General features: G+C 39.0%; 1 long non-coding RNA gene across 1 annotated transcript in view; it reads right to left on the bottom strand.

Moving 5' to 3' along the window:
• Positions 1–2,880: 2,880 nt before the first annotated feature.
• Positions 2,881–13,674, bottom strand: part of LOC129014262 (uncharacterized) — a 40,756-nt gene continuing 29,962 nt past the window's right edge. Inside the window, exons 2-4 of the long non-coding RNA XR_008494182.1 lie at positions 8,238–8,422; positions 6,998–7,122; positions 2,881–5,275 (exon numbers count right to left, since the gene is read on the bottom strand). This is a non-coding gene — a long non-coding RNA (uncharacterized LOC129014262). The remainder of the gene's footprint in view (positions 5,276–6,997; positions 7,123–8,237; positions 8,423–13,674) is intronic.

Below are 13,674 nucleotides of genomic sequence, written 5' to 3'. Positions count from 1 at the left end.
GATTCTCACTGGGGAATAAAATTGGGTGGGAAACAGAAAGGCAGGAGAAGTTCAGAAAGACCTTGGTTCTGAGGCTTTTCCAATTTCCGTTTGTTCAAAGAACTGAGTCTGACAAGGCGCCCTACTTTGGGAGTATCCACTTGTCACATTGCTTCCTGAAATCCCCTGACTTTCTATTTATAAAAAATAATTTGCATATATATTAAGATTCACTCTTTGTGTGACAAAGTTCTATGGATTTTGACGAATGCATATTCTCATGATTCTACCATTGCAGTATTATTCACTGATAGTTTCACTGTTCTGTAAAACCCTGATTTCACCTAGTCTTCCTTCTCTGCCTTCCCCTGAACTTCTGGCAACCACTGATGAATCTTTCTCAACAGTTTTGTCTTTTCCAGAAGTCATTTGGTAGGAGCAGAAGTAGCAGCAGTAGGAGTAAAGGGAAAGAGCGGGGAACTAGAGAAGGGAGTCCTTCTCTAGGTTGTCAAGAACTAAAATTCCAAAAGAGTAAGTCCAAGTAAAAACTATTCAGAGAATGCCAAGACTCACGGTGAGAAAATCCCACTCACTCAATATATTCAAAGAGCAGAATGGAATGGAATGGAAGCAAGTAAAGAGTGAAGTATTTGGCCAGGTGCGATGACTCATACCTGTAATCCCAGCATTTTGGGAGGCCATGGCAGGAAGATGGCTTCAGGCCAGAAGTTTGAGACTAGTCTGGGCAATGTAGTGAGCCCCATTTCTCCAAAAATATAAATAAACAAACAATTAACTGGGCATGGTGGCACGCACCAGTAGTCTCAGCTACTCAGGAGGCTGAGGTGGGAGGATTGCTTGAGCCCAGGAGTTCAGGCTGCAGTGAGCTAGTATTGAGCCACTTCATCCTAGCCTGGATGACCGAACGAGGCCCTGTGTATAGGCAGGGGAAAGAGTGAAGAGTGAAGAGTTTAGGATCCTGGGAAATTACTGAGAAAATTGCTTGATGGAGACTAAGCCTGGATCACAACTCTCACGCTAGCTGATTATATGACCTGGACAGGTACCTTCATCTTCCTGCTCCATAGTTTCCCATTTGAAAAATAACAGGATTGTATAGTTAATATGGTCCATCCCTCCCAGCCTTAAGCACTCTGTGACTCTCTTTTATTAACCATCGTAACAACAATGATGGTCTCAACTGGTCTCGTGGACACCCTAACTCAGCCATGCACGGTACCGGCATCATTTCCCCAGGATCACAGCATCAAGGCAACTTGGCAAAACTGGAAATAGTAGAGAGAAAAACAGAAGGAACCTACCCTCAGACTTTCTGTAGAAATTTTTGCCCTGAATTATGATGGAAGAGCAATACAAGTACCCTGCAATATTTTATATACTTATTCCAAATATTAGAATGCTTTGAGGAAATTGTGAGGCTTTCAAAGTCAAAACAAAACCTATTTTGAAAGAAAAAACTCACTGTTAATGTTTATGTACTTCTTGAAAGTAAAATCAAGGCTGAGGATTTTTCCTCTGAGATTTCTGCAACAGCCAAAGACAAATATAACTCCTTTGACAATTAACCATTCATATTATATAACGACTAAAAGAAAAAGTCTCATCACAAAATCTAATCTTGGGAAAGAACATGCTTTGTCTGCATTAAATAGCAATAAAGGAGCCAACATCTATCATTTCTGTCATTTATGCATTTGATTGCTTTACCAATAGTTCTGTGAAAGGATGTGTGATAGAGCCGATTGGCATTTGGTCCTCTCCTTTCTGGTTAAGAAATTTAAAGTAACTCTTGAACTCCATGCCAAAAGACAGTGATCATTAAAGTTATCTTTTGCTTGTGACTCCGCCCCAAAACCTGAGACATGTATCCTACTTGTCAGCCCTTCCAGGGCTATGGCTGATACCAAGAGGAAATATTTCAAAACAAACAGCAACAGTATTTGATGTCAGAAGTGAAAATAAACCAAGTCCTCATTTTTGAGGCTCCCAAAGCTACAGCTAGCAATCCAGTTCTAACAGTAGCTTTACTGCCCTTTTCTGAGGCTGATATTAAAGCCCCATGGTAAGATAATAAATTTCATCATTTTAAGTAGAAAAAAAAACATTCAATTGCTGGTTCACTATTAAATCTTTTCCTACAGAGTTACTTTTCTCTGGTGTGGTAGCTGTAGTGCTCTTCCCAGATTTTCTGAAGTTTTTCCTTAAACATTTTTTTAAGTTCAGGGGTACATGTGCAGGATGTGCAGGTTTGTTACATAAGTAAATATGTGTCATACGGGTGGTTGTACAGGTTGTTTCATCACCCAGGTATTAAGCCTAGTGTCCATTAGTTATTTTTCCTGCTTCTCTCCCTCCTCCTACCTTCCATCCTCTGATAGGCCCCAGTGTGTGTTGTTCCAAAATGACCAGAAGTAGTTTACTAATAAAAATAATAGTATCATCCTCAGTAGAGAAGAACACTTGTTTTCCAAAGGCTGTTTAACTATTTAATGCTTAGTAACCTCTGTAGAGATTATATCAACCCGTAACTCAAGAACCCAAGAATACACTGGTTATACTCCACCAAAACTGTGTACTGGATATATTGATTTGACAAAGTTTTGGGATGACAGTGGGCCACCATCACCAAATCCATTTTCAATAAATGTAAATTATGCTTCATTTGGCCCTGTTATTCTACCAAATGGCAGTAGAATAGTATTGAAATGTCTTTTCTTAAAGGACCATACGAGTCATCAAGGCTTGCCAATGTGAGTAATTCTGATTCCCTGTCATGACTCAGACATATTATAAAATTAAGTGTACAAATATATACAAACTCATATAGAAATAATGACTAGATTACATGAAGTATAAATAATGAATTATAATAAAAACTTTGGGTATATATAAATTTTATTATAAGCAAAAGTAGTGTGGAAAAAAACTAATTCCTAGACTTGCAAATCCCAAAGATATTATATTTGTATACAGAACTGTACAATAAAAATTAAACCATTAGGTAATGGAAGCTTTTGAACTCGTTCATAAACCAAAAACATTCAATTATGTTAAACATTTAATATTTTATTGTGATAATAGATGACATTTACTGAATATAAAATAAAAGCTAGATTCCATATTCCATACCTTAAACTGCACTCTCCTAATTAATCTTCATTCAACTCTCAGAGCTAAATAATTTTATATGCATTTTAGAGGTTAATTTCTCACAATCATGCATGTTCTGGATATCCTCAAACCTAAGTGTCTCATCCCCACCTACTATGACCCTTGCTTCTGGCCTTTCTTTTCTTTCAAAAGTGGCTTGTGCTGAGTTTTCTACCAAGACTTGAAAAGGTTGCTGACTGGACAGCAGATAGATAATTAATGTGAAAGTAATCGTGTGGGTTATAGGCATGATGCACAGCCCTGTTTGATAATATTTGTATTTTAACAAGGTCCTTTTTGGTTTTGTGCAAGTAGGAATATCTCACTTCTTGGAACGCCACTGAAAAACTTTTGAGAACATGAGCCCTCTAACAAATGAATGAAGGTATTGGTTGGGACTCTACAAGTAACAGAATCTAGCTTTCAAACTTCACAGTTTCCGTAACAAGAAAGAACTGGCTAAAGGACTTTCAAATCAGGTGCTTAAAAGCTCTGATCACTGGCTAAAGACAGGTGTCCACCACTGGACAATCCAACTGTGACCATGGAAGAGGAGTTAGAAGTTGACACCCTCTATTCATTCTCTGAAGATTGTTCTTTACATTATTTCCCATTCACGGTAACCTGACTTAAAGTGGCTGAAAGTGTGGTATGATTAAGCAGAACTTCTTTAAAATTTACATGAATTTGATTTCAAGTGTCTTCAAATCAGAAGTAATGATCCCAGTGCAAGACAAAGCGTTTAACTTTTAAGATACTTAATGGCCACTTTGACAATACGGGAAGCATTCCACATGCTTGGACACAATTTCCAGCTCTAACACTCCATAACCATGCAAGCTTTGGTATGCCACACTCTCTCCAAACAGTATGGCTACCCTGAGTAAAACCTTGGACACTTTATAAGTTCCCACTTCACAGAGCAAAAGAAATGAAACCAATTAGATTTAAATTTACATGTACACACACACACACACACACACACACACACACACACACAATCCCCAACTTCTTAGAGGAATTAATGCAGCCCTTAAATGATAGATTTATTTCCTTGCTGTGGTTCACACACACTGCTGAAAACTTGGCTCAGACTGTGATGTATTTGACAAGGCCAACATCACTTGGGGCAATACAGAAAAAGGGTTGCTTATATTCTATTCCCTCCAATTCAGCTCTTTTCTCTCTTGCTATGCTTCTTTATTGTCTTCCAAATTCAGACTCTCACTTACAAGCTTCTCTTATTCATGAACATTAAAAATCAAGCCATTGTTATCCTAAAACCCACTTGGGTATTCTGTAAGGAGAGTAAGAGGCAATGGACGGGCAGTAAGCAATAACGGCCATCTTATTTTGTCTATTATCTGCTGCAATATCTTAAGCAGAACAACTCCCTTTCAAACTCTTTCTTTGTGATGATTTCAGAAAAAAAAAAAAAAAGATGACAAAGCAGCTTGCTTTTAAAGAGAGGAAAAAGAGGTCGTGATTAATTCCTGTTAGAAATCCTCTCATTTTAAGAGCAGACTGGGTTATCCTTATAATACGTCAGGATTTGGTCCCGAGAGAGCTGTCAGCTGACCTCACAGGAAGCTTCTTGAAGCTGAAGCCTGTTCTTGCTGTCACTAAATGCTGACCCACCGTTGTATTCTAAATCACTGCACACAGTGCTCTTTGAAAACCAAACGTGCAGTTCAGACATTATTGAGCTATTCCTTCAGCTCTTCAGAAAACAATTGCAAAGCTGCCGCAACACAAGTTAACTTCTTTGAAATTGGAGTAATTGGTCATTACAGTTTATTCTGTGTGAATATTGATTTGCTATCTAGTTTCTTCAATCTTTATAATATAGTTGTTTTAGCCAAATTCTAGTTCTCAGATCTGAGTAAAATTACCATGCATCAAGAGCTCTTATTCTTCCATTTGCGACTGTAGCAAAAAGAGCACTAGAAAATACGTCTCGGAGATCGTGCATTTTAATCCCAGCCTCGTTCTTCCTAGCCATTTAATAATGCAGGATTATCTTCCCTGTCTGTAAAATGGACATGGTAGTGGCCCTCCTTTGACCTTGCAGAGTAACTACATGATTTAAACAAAAATGCCAGTCATCCTTGATAAATGGTGTTCCCTAAAAACAAAGAAGAAAAATTACATGTATATATATACACACACACACACAAACACACACACGCAGCATGATAAATTTATTTTAATTTTTTTTCACTATACCTTATGTCTTATGTTAGATTACATGGCTTGTATCTAATAATAATTTTGTTTTCCAGTTTTAAAAAGAGAATCAGGCCAAGGCGGGTGGATCATGAGGTCAGGAGTTCAAGACCAGCCTGGCCAAAATGGTGAAACCTCATCTCTACTGAAAATACAAAGATTAGCTGGCATGGTGGTGGATGCCTGTAATCCAAGCTACTTGGGAGGCTGAGGCAGAGAACTGCTTGAACCTGGGAGGTGGAGGTTGCAGTGAGCTAAGATAGGGCCACCGCACTCCATCCTGAGTGACAGAGCAAGACTTCATCTCAAAAAAAAAAAAAAGAGAGAATTAGCATTTACTTAAAAAAAAAACAAGTATACTTAAAAGAGCTGCAAGCACCAAGTTCCTATATATAACAATTAACATAAATACTATTTCCATACATTCATTTCATATAAAAATTGAAAAAGGGCTGGGTGTAGTAGCTCACCCCTATAATCCTAGCATTTTGGGAAGCCAAGGTAGGAAGATTGCTGGAGCCCAGGAGTTTGAGACCAGTGTGGGCAATATGGCAAGAACCTACCCTACTAAAAATTTCTAAAAATTACCTTGGTGTGGTGTTGTGTGCCTGTAGTCCCAGCTACTCAGGAGGCTCAGGTGGGAGTATCACTTGAGCCCTGGGGGTCAAAACTACAATGAGCCATGATTGTGCTATTGCACTGCAGCCTGGTCAACAGAGTGAGACTCTGTGTCTAAAAATAAATAAATCAATGAATGAATGAATGAATGAATATTTAACCCATTTAAAAATCTTGGAGGACTATTTTCTTTGCTAAAAAAGTAATTTTTTATATGTACTATTTTTACAAGGGAATCAGAATGTAAAAGGTATGTCATCATCATAATGAGAAATTGCAGGTGACTCTTTTTCAGGGAGCCATACCCAGATTTGATTTAATTGTTCAAAAGCAAAAAATTGTTTTAAAGTTAATTAGAGTCAAGGAGCTCATAATATAATACTGTAAATTTTCTAAAAGTTATTTCAGATATCAAATGGCTTCTATCTGCATATTCATTGCTTCAGAGGTTCATTTGGTTGGTTGGTTCCATGAGCAAAGACCTGTAATAGTAAATCTCTATCAATGCAATAAGACACTTATAACAAAAGTTGTTTCTTCCTTTAGTGATTTCAGAAGTAAACTGAATTAGGAATATCTTCATTTATGGCAGCCAGCTCTTCCATTTTCTTTTTCTTTTTTTTGAAGGATAGCTTCCAAATATTTCTTAAAATTATTGTGTGAAAGCCCAAAAGTAGACAAACTAGCACAGATAAGAAGTGCATGGCTAGATGCATGAACTCATTAGCAGGACGACAGGGCTGGCTAAATGGAACCCCAGCCAGGCCCTTATGGCCATGCAGAGAAATGATAATTCCTGCTGCAGGCCCAAATCAATCTGACAGAGCATCACATCACAAAATTAGAATTTTGAGGAAAGAGAACAGAAAGTCTGTATTCCTGACTCTCTATTTCAAAACCTGGCACCTAGAAATTCTGAGTGTTGATCAAGGTAAAAGAAAATGTTGTGTATAAAAATGCTTCAGAAACTCTAGAGTCCTGTATGAGTATGAAAAATTCTTACCACAACTGGATTCAGAGGGCACAGCTTTGGTTTGAGGTTTGGTGGTGAGGAGGTGATAATAGTGATCACAGATGAAGTTTCTAAGTTGACAGCAAATTTCAGTTATCATCCATTTCCAAGCAATCCTGTGAACACAAGTATGTCCTGCTCAAAGTTTGAAATTTTGTCAACCAGAAGACAAATGAGACAAACCATTTTTTTTAAAAATGCAAGTTTCATGGATAAACAAATGTGGTATATTCATAAAGTGGAACCATACTCAATACTAAGCAAAAAAGCATTATGGTAGATCAACATGGTGAATCTAAAAAATGTATATTGAACAAAAAGAGCAAGACATATAAATGAAACAAACAAAAGAGAACATACTGTATGATTCCATTTATATGAAGTTCAAGAATGTCCAAATGAATCTATAGTAATGGAAATCCCCACAGTTGCAGGGTCAGGAGGGTGGAATTGGCATATTGAGTACAAGGGGGCATGAGAGAACTGTCTGAGGCAAAGGAAAGTGGTCTATGTCTTTATTAGGTGTTGTTTACATGGATAAGTACATGTGTCAAACCTCATCTCATTCTACGCTTAACATCTGTACATTTCTCTATTCATACATACACTTAACCTCAACACGATTTGTAAAAGGTCAACTTTCCCTTCTTCTCTCTTCTTGTTTCTTCTCCTTCACCCCTCCTCCTCCTCCCTATTTTCCTTCTCTCTCTCTCTTTATCTGTATCCACAAACACACTAGCCTTTCTATTTAACCTAGTTTCTCTCCTGACCTCTTCTAGTCCCTGAGGAAGTAAAACCCTTTCTCTTTAATTTCTATTAATATTAACCTAGGTTTTGGCTAGATTAACCCTACCCAGTCCTTTGAAATTCAGAGCAGAAACCTCCCTGAACTAGGGTCTGTCTTCCCTGAGCCTATGTTTCTAAGAGCTTCTCTCACTGTCAGGGAGGGAACATGGCATTGAAGGGCTGGATGGGGCAGAAGGCATTGGAGAGGGCAAGGCGAAGGAGAACAGGAGTCCTTCAGAGCTCTGCTGCAAGCCCCTGTGGAACACTGATGTGCTTTTGCATAAGTCAGCTAATCAAATTGAGTAATTATATTAAAGTAACTTTTTAACACAGATTTTTGGCATATTAGACCAGAAGGACCTTTTCTTGACAACTTGCTATATTACTGACAGAAACCACTTTCAGAATCTCTAGGACTTAGGAAGTTCACCAAAACCCAACTTACCTACTGAAGTTGATGGATCTTAGATCAAGATGAAATTCCAATAGAAAATAAATAGTCTCAGTGATTTCTGAAGAATATGCTATAGTTAGACATACAGAAATGCCATGATTTACTCTCTTGGCATATCTCTCTCTCTCTATCTATCTCACTAGACATCAAACTGGAACTGTTGACAATAGTTATCTCTGGAAAGAAAATAATAGAAAGCCTTCTTTATCTCATTCATCTCTGTATTTATTTGTGGTTTTGCTTTTACAGTTACTATGTTGTTTTTTATAATCACAAAAAGACTAAAGATACCATAAAATACTTCCACAATAAGATGGAGATGAGTGGGTAATTATAACAGTTTATACCCACTTTGTGGCCCTCATTTTGAAAAAATAAATAAATCTGAGCAGACTTTTCAAAAAAAATGTAGTAAAAACCATTTGAAACCAAAAAAAACCTGACATGAACAGAAGTTCCTGCTCTTCTGTTTTGATTTCCAAGATGGCAGCTGTGTAAGCATTAATGAGACATGCAGCTTTAGAGGGAAGAAACTGATCCACATCTATAACATTTTCTTAATATGTCAACATTTTGGTTTTGCAATATGGTAGATAACATGGAGCCTCTGAATTGCTAGGCCTGCTCACTATTTCTACAAAGATTAACACGGCATTCAGTCAATCCTTCGAGCCTCCATTTTTAAATATAATATTGAAATGAGAAGGTCCGATTTTGAGAAGGGCTCAGCTGAGAAGGTGCCTCCCTGAAATATAATGGAAGTTTGGTACTTGAGCTTTGAACATTCCATTGAATTAGAAAACCAGAGATGCCAGTGAATTGATGAGTTCATTTAGTGCCACATTCTGCCAAAATGTCTGTGCAATATTGGACTTCAAAATGCAACATGAGCGAAAGTTAAAAGTCATCATGAATAATTCAGATCACATCTGAATGTCACACTAGAAAAAGAAAAATATTTTATCTTAAACAGGAAAGAGTATTTAGCATAAAAAATCATTACGTGGGAACAAAACCAAACAAAAGCACTTTAGAACACATACCCTGTGCTCAGATATGAGAGAACTTCTAGTTTAACTTGACATAACACATGAATTGGCATCCTTTTCTTACCACCTTTTGTTCCAAGGAAGTAACACTGACACTTCAGTGTCAGTCAAACAACTCTTCTTGCAGTATCTGCCATGTGTCAGCACTGTGTGACACACACAAAAGACGCAAGGCATGGCCCAGACCCTAGTGCTTGAGTAAAGAATGCCACAACAGAAAATCAAACACAAGATGGTGCTAAATGGTGTAATGCACACCACAAAACTATTGCAGAATTATATTATAAATACATGTGCCACAGCCTTTGAGGGAACAAAGGGAGAGTTAATTTCTTACCTGGTCCCCATTTCCCTGCTCAATCAATCTTACACATCACTGTCAGATACATCATCCTCCAATGCAGTTCCCATCACATTACTCTAGCTTAAAAATTCGAGTTACTCCCCAATAACTTGTTTTTTGGAAAATCTTCACCCCTGATCTAATATGAGCCTTCAAACCACCTTACCAGCAACTTCCTGCTATTGTCCTCACTCAAGCATCTTCAGAGTCTAGGCAAGCAAGCTAAAATGTGCAGCAACCTGTTGTAAAACTACAGTGAGCATACAGACTAGGCAGAACATACCCAACAACATTTAGATTATAATTGAAAAAGAAAATTTTGCGCTAGTCTGCCATCAACCTGCTGAGATGCCACACTGCACCCCAGGATGGCATAGTAAGCCCTTGGCTCTACCATGAACACTGCTTTTCTTTCTCCTCACAACTTTAGTAGGTGCTCAATACATTTTCAATAAGCTAAATTGAAATTGCCATATAAGAAAATATTTTTAAAGCACTGCTCAATGTACTTACAATAGATGTGGGGGAAAGTCACATGCATGTAAGATGCTTTTTTTTTAATTTTGAGATGGAGTCTCACTCTGTCACCAGGCTGGAGTGCAGTGGCACAATCTCAGCTCACTGCAACTTCCACCTCCCGGGTTCAAGCAATTCTCCTGCCTCAGCCTCTCAAGTAGCTGGGATTCAGGTGCATGCCACCATGCCCGGCTAATTTTTGTATTTTTAGTAGAGACGGGGTTTCACCATATTGGCCAGTATGTTCTCGAACTCCTGACCTCGTGATCCGCCCGCCTTGGCCTCCCAAAATGCTGGGATTACAGGCGTGAGCCACTGCGCCTGGCCAAGATTTTTAAAATTATTTACATGGCAATTAAAGAAGTGCCAAGTGTATGTGGAAGTGCCAAGTGAGTGGTACCAGCAGTACGTGGTATAAGTTTCAAAAGAATGTGAGAGATGGCTTTGGGCAGAAAAGTAGGTATTGAGCTACGTATTGAAGGCTAATAGACTTCAGATATACAGGATGGTAAAAGAGGCATTTCAAGAAAGAAAGTTCTAATGTGTGACCTTGATGTTCACCTGTCCTCTGTGGGTAAAGGATCTCTCACCCGCATAATGAAAATAGCTAGTTGGATAATCTCTAAAGCCCAATTTCAGTAATGTGAGTAAAGGCATAGTCCATGGTGTCTTTGGAGAGATATGTCATAGAGGTAAACACCTTGGGGATAGAAGTCAGACATTCCTGGTACTGCCACTTCCCACATGTGTAGCTTTGGAAAAGTTGCATAACTTATTTAAGACTCAATTATTTTCATTTATAAAATGAGAATAATACTAATTATGCACATTGCATTGGATTGTTGGGGGATTAAATTAAATAATGTATTAAGGTACTTTGTATAATACCTGGAGCAGAGTAAATTCCCTGTAAAATCTAGCTATTATTTTTACTATAAGGAACATGCCACAGCCTGGACAACATGGCAAAACCCTGTCTCCACAAAAAATACAAAAATTAGCTGGGTGTGGTGAAACATGCTCATAGTCCCAGCTACTCAGTAGGCTGAGGTGGGAAAATTGATGGAGCCTAGAGGTCAAGGCTGTAGTGAGCCGTGATTATATCACTGCACTCCAGCCTGAGCGACAGAGTAAGACCCTGAGACAGACAGAAAGACAAGAAAAACAGAAAGGAAGGAAGGAAGGAAGGAAGGAAGGAAGGAAGGAAGGAAGGAAGGAAGGAAGGAGAAGGAAGGGAAGAGATAGAAAGAAAAAGAAAGAGAGAAAGAAAGAGAGAGAGAGGGATAGATGCTGGGTGTACACAGTAGCTCATGCCTGTAATCACATGAGGGTGATTACACTAGAGGGTGGATCATTTGATCCTGGGGGTTCAAGACCAGCCTGGGCAACATAGTAAGACTTCATCTCTATTAAAAATAATTTTAAAAATAAGAAATATTCTTATTTGGGAATGTATAAGAACACTTACTCAGACTTTTTCTGTTTTCCCCAAATAGGGACTAGAACTTAAAGCTAATGACCAGCAGCTGACAATAGTGCATTCTGAAAATTCTTGGCAGATCAGATACCTCTTAAAGGCTTTTGAGAGGTGACTAAGCCATCTCCCCTATGCTACAACCATCACCGCATCACAACTTTCCCATTCAGTCTGCATGTGGGTGACGGAGAGCAGAACAAATGTCAGAAATGCAAGTCATCTGCTAGAAAAAGAGTTGTGTGTCTTATTTTTCCCCTTTCCACCTCATGGAAGGAGGGAGGTGGTGCTCAGTACCCCGACCTAAAGCCAAGTGAGAGGGCCTCCAAGAGAATCACTTCATGCATCAGGGTAACTGATATCTTCTCCCACAATTGGAAGTATATTTATATAGACTGCTAGATGATTTGCCTTCTGAGCCTCTTTGAGCTGAGGAAAAAAAAATCCAAAAGAGGGGAGGGAAAGGAAGAAGCAGTGTGGCTGTGGAGCAGCTCCCAAGCTGACAATTTGACAAGGCAAAGCTGCTCCATGAGTTTCCTGTGGGTCAGATGGACATCGTGGAAGAGGAGGCAAGTTGAGCCATCTTGTGAGCAACCAGAGAGGCATACTCCAGGAGCAAGTTGCGGGGTACTACTCAGTCAGGGAATGAGACAGGGTGGGAAGAGGTAGGTTCGGAATGGATCTTTTGCAAGAACCCCAGTCTCCGCAGAAAACTCACAACTCTCCCTCCCCAGAACCAACAGTTGGTGGCCTAGAACTCAGAAGGCATTGAATGTGATTGGTGTTAGAGAAACAGGACCGAGCCCAGAGGAAAGACTACAACAATAGCCACTAAAGAAAAAAAACTTGTCCCTGTCCCCCTTCTCCTCCTTAACACACCAAAGGATCTATAGCCAGGAGAGGAAAGGAAGAGGAAGGCAACAGCTGGGAATATCTTCCCATCCTGAAGCTCTCCTAGACATGGATGAAGCCTGTGGAAGGACAAGAAAAAGTCTAAAATTGTTCTGGATGCTTTGAGATCTACAGCAACCAAAAATCTGAAAGCCATGGAACATGGCAAAATGTTGTCATTTCAGTAAGTTCAGCTTGCTGAAGAAAGGATTGGAGAAAATAATATAGTTTAATGTGTGTGCCCCCAACAAGATCAAGTTCAGTATAACCAGCCTAGAAGGATAATGAGCGAGGATATTGGAAGGATAAACTGAGTCCAGATTGTAAGAATCTTGAATTATTAGGACTTGAAATTCATCCTGAAAGTAACAAGAACATTGAAGATTTGGGGCCAGGTCACTACAGGCCCGTATGAGGATTAATTGAGCTGTAGTCTGTGGGTAGATTGTAAGACACAGAGCCTAGAGGCATGGAGACTAGAGAGGAAGTTGTCATAATAATTTTGATGACTCATAGTAACTGGAGCCTTCACCACAGGGACAACTGTTGAAACGGCATAAAAGAGATAAACAGCAGTGACATTTTACATGTGGAATGAAAATATTTAGACAACCATCTAAATCTAGGGAGTAAGAATAAAGGATAATTCTAACTTGAGTTGAAGTTCTTCAACCTAGATTATGACTACCATTGGCCACTACTCCCTCATTTCTCCAACCCTTTTCCTGGAAGAAAAAAAAATCTATGAATGGTGGTCATTTTGAGAGAAATGTGAAGAGATGTGTGTGGCTTAGAGTCATTTCACCTTTCCAACTCATTAAAAACTTCTCCACTCCCTATCTGACATATTCCTCCCAAAAATGCTATTACCACCACCACAAATTCTTGCCTGCTCTGAAAATGCAGCTGGGGCATATGGTGGAATCTACTGAATGTGAAACAAAGGCGGTAAGGAAGGCTCATGGCTCTCTGAAAGATTCACTACAAGTCCAGAAATGTGAAAATGATCCAGATTTCCTGAATCTTAGATCAGATGTCATTTCAACACATCATAATAGTTGCTCTCTGCAGGTTCTCCTGAAGAAGGGAGGGTTTCATCAGCTCCATACACACACTGCAGGAGCATTCTAACACCATCAACTGTAGAAACTAGCA

The sequence above is a fragment of the Pongo pygmaeus genome, chromosome 16, assembly GCF_028885625.2.
Source record: "Pongo pygmaeus isolate AG05252 chromosome 16, NHGRI_mPonPyg2-v2.0_pri, whole genome shotgun sequence".
NCBI lineage: Eukaryota > Metazoa > Chordata > Mammalia > Primates > Hominidae > Pongo > Pongo pygmaeus.
This window is presented reverse-complemented; position numbering and strand designations above follow the sequence as displayed.